A 3,272-nucleotide genomic window follows, 5' to 3' on the forward strand; every position below is an offset into this window, starting at 1 on the left:
ACTGAGGAATATTTTTTGGGTCACAAACTTCTCAGGAATCTTGCAGATAAGGTCATATCTGTGTCGACAAAGTTGCAGAAGATCCTAGACACAAAATATAGTACACTACAACATGTGTACTTGGAAAAGTTGCAGTGCAAAAAAATGTGGGTTTTCGTTTCCTGAATGATGCAGCCACGACATATTCGTCGTCTGCATCCGCAGAGATGCAAGAGTTGTTGTTTTTTTTAAACAAGAAAAAAATTGAAACAAGGTGCAAGAGTTGATTGAGTTGCTGACAAATGCTCGTCGGCTGGTTTCTTCCTGTTGGATTGAGGAGGAGGAGGATAATTTCAGGCACTGAGGCACAAACATTTTCAGAAACTGAACCTGTGGATAGACAAGGAGTTCAGCCCCAACTCAGTCGCCAAAATGAAGGCTCGGCTCATCTGCTCGCTCACGGAAATAACATCCCTCGTACAAACCGCATGTTCGCATGCACTTTGCACCAGTTTGTGTCAACCAAATAGTACTTCCGACATGCTTGCAACACAGGAATTTCACAAGATTTTCTATGCAAGACATGCATAAATAGAATCTGAATTTAAGGAAAACTGAACGGAAGCACCAACTGATCATAGGTGCTACGTAGTACATTCCATTGCTCAACATATATCTGCAACTACATTATGGTTGTTGACCTAAGAGCATTTGATATTTCCAGCCCGTCATTGTTCTTCGTCCACGTGATCTCTTCCAAGGGGGAGGTCTCCCAGCGCCCTCCCGCAAGAGGGAACCGAGCCATCATCTTCTGGGCGATCCTGCCAATGCGATCCTTCAGCTGTGCAAATGATGATATAGATATCCCCTCGAGCGCCGACCGCTCGGCTCCATCTCAGCATCCGTTCCGGCAAAGCCACTGATTCTTATCTTTCGAAGAGAGCCTAGTTGCAATTGATATTTGTGTGCTTTAGGCGGATCATATTCACGGTCTTGACATGGCTTTGCAGCTTTAGTTTCAGCATCATCATCCTGACAGTTCAGTTGGGAGTGAAACATAAATGATATGGGTTAAAAATCAAATTGACAGAAAGAATTCCAAAGACACATGCAGATGCAATTACGTTTATCACAATTCCAAATAATCTCATCATATAAAGTTTCAACTTCAATTTCAGTTTACGATGCTATATGTGAAAAGGAGAATCTTGATCGGTCATATATAAACCAAGAAGATCTAAGCAGTTTTATAGTATGTTCAAATCACAAGCTCTATATGTTGCTAGGAGCCTAGGACTACATGTTATTTCTAGTATTTCTTCAGTTAGGTTCACGTCAAATATGTGTTCACCAGACTAACGCCCAACAGCTAGAAATGCACATTCATCCAAGCACATCCAATGTCAAATAAAGTTAGCTAACTCTTACAAATATTCAACCAGATAATTAGTTACTCAAAGTTTGTTGCTCACAATAAACTTGCATGTGTCATCCTGTACCACCATCTGAGTTTGAAGCTGACATTTTATAAAGAATTCTTCTATATCAACGCTATGAACTACCTGTTTTGATATAGAATTCTATATAACTGACCATGCTTAATGAGTAATAAATAGACTAACATGGTCAGTTTATGAATAAAAGTCATTAAGCATTGAGAAATCTCAGGTGCATACTTACCGGAAACACAAGATAATGCGGCTCCTGCCTTGTAAACTGGTGCAGCGTCGATAGGTCGATGTGAAGCAGAGTTAGGTTCGGGCATCGCCTAAGGAAGCAGAAGACAATTTCACCAATTGGAGAGCGGAGCATTCGGAGAATCGTGACGATCGTCAGGGAGAGTGCCCTGATGTTGGGAAGGTGTGGCATGCGTTCCATGAAATCCTGCACACAAGCAAAAAACAAAAACATGAAAACACATGTGCATTTGTGATGATTTATATAGTTTGCAATCTGCAGAGCTAGCTACTAAGCTTGAATTTGTGTTCCTACCTGTTTTGATACCATGGATGGAACCCATCCATCATAGATGTCGACACAAAGATCTAGCCGGTCAGCTCCAGAGCATGTCTCGAGCAACTGCATGACACCCGGCAAACAGTAGTCAGCCCACGATATGCTGGGCCAGTTGACGATGATGCCGGACAGTCGACGGACACATTGCGCGTCGGGTAGGAAGTTCAGCTGCTTCGGGAACCAGCCGGTCCAGCTGATCGCCTCCAGCCCCGGCGCGGAGACCTTGAACACGATGTCGGCGCGGAGCACTGCCAGACTCTCGAAGCAGTGTCTCACGATCAGCAGCCGGAGTTTGGCAGCCACCACCTGCAGCATCGTTAGTTGGTGGATGCTGTCGACCTCTAGCTCCTCGAGCATGTCCATGTCGAGCATCAGTGGCCACAGTCTCGGCTCTGCGGCCACATTGCAAACTTTGCGAAGGCGCAGCTTCCTCAGCTGCGGGAAGCATGATGACAAGAACTCGCCAAGCCTGTCTGGCTGCACCTGCAGACGCACATTCGAGAGGCTCAGCTCTGTCATCCGCCGGAAAGCGGCAGGTTCGGCAGGCTCCGAGAGGACGAGCACGCCTTTGGAGAGGACGTCGCCGCTCAAGTCCAGGGTCATGGCCGTGGCTCGCAGGCTGCGTGGCAGAACCAGCTGATCCAGCGGAGGGGTGTGCCGGTCCACCTGGACGCGGATGGATCCGACGACGTGCTCCATGGCGCCGCGGAGCCAAGCGGCCGTGGCGGGGCCGAGACTGGACCGGCTACCGATGGTCACGGCGAGCGACGGGATGTCGGGCTGGCCGTACCGCGCGAGCGCCGCGCCGGCGAACTCGAGGAACCGGTCGGGATGCTGCTTATCGGAGATGTTGAGGACGGGGGCGTGGGCCCAGGCGCCCCGCCACCGCCTGGAGAGTGCGGACAAGCGCACGGCGTCCCAGACGGGCATGAAGGAGAGGATGTGCCCGAGCAGGTCGTCCGTGAGGCCGCTGATCCGGTCGATGCCGCCGGGAAGTCGCGGGTCCCCGGCCATGGCGCGTCTCTTGCTGGATCGGCTTTGTTCCGTGATGGAGAGCTCCACCAGTTTCGTCTGGGCGAATGCGGATTATATGTTCAGGGATGGTTCCTCAGGGATGTATTTACGCGTGATATGGAAGTGCGACCGAGGAGGAGCGACGGCGGCGGCCGCGCGTGAAGTGGAGCGGCGACGTCGGCGGATAAGTGCGGCGGGCGATTTCGGGGCGCGGCGTTAGGGCTTTTTTTTCCCGAGAGTACCCAATAACGTATCTTATACGT

The 3,272-nt window shown here is 49.8% G+C and overlaps 1 pseudogene; it reads right to left on the reverse strand.

Moving 5' to 3' along the window:
• Positions 1-661: 661 nt before the first annotated feature.
• LOC119320734 lies at positions 662-3,009 on the reverse strand (annotated as a pseudogene).
• Between the last annotated feature and the right edge of the window lie 263 nt (positions 3,010-3,272).

Source organism: Triticum dicoccoides, chromosome 1A (genome assembly GCF_002162155.2).
Source record: "Triticum dicoccoides isolate Atlit2015 ecotype Zavitan chromosome 1A, WEW_v2.0, whole genome shotgun sequence".
Taxonomy (NCBI): domain Eukaryota; kingdom Viridiplantae; phylum Streptophyta; class Magnoliopsida; order Poales; family Poaceae; genus Triticum; species Triticum dicoccoides.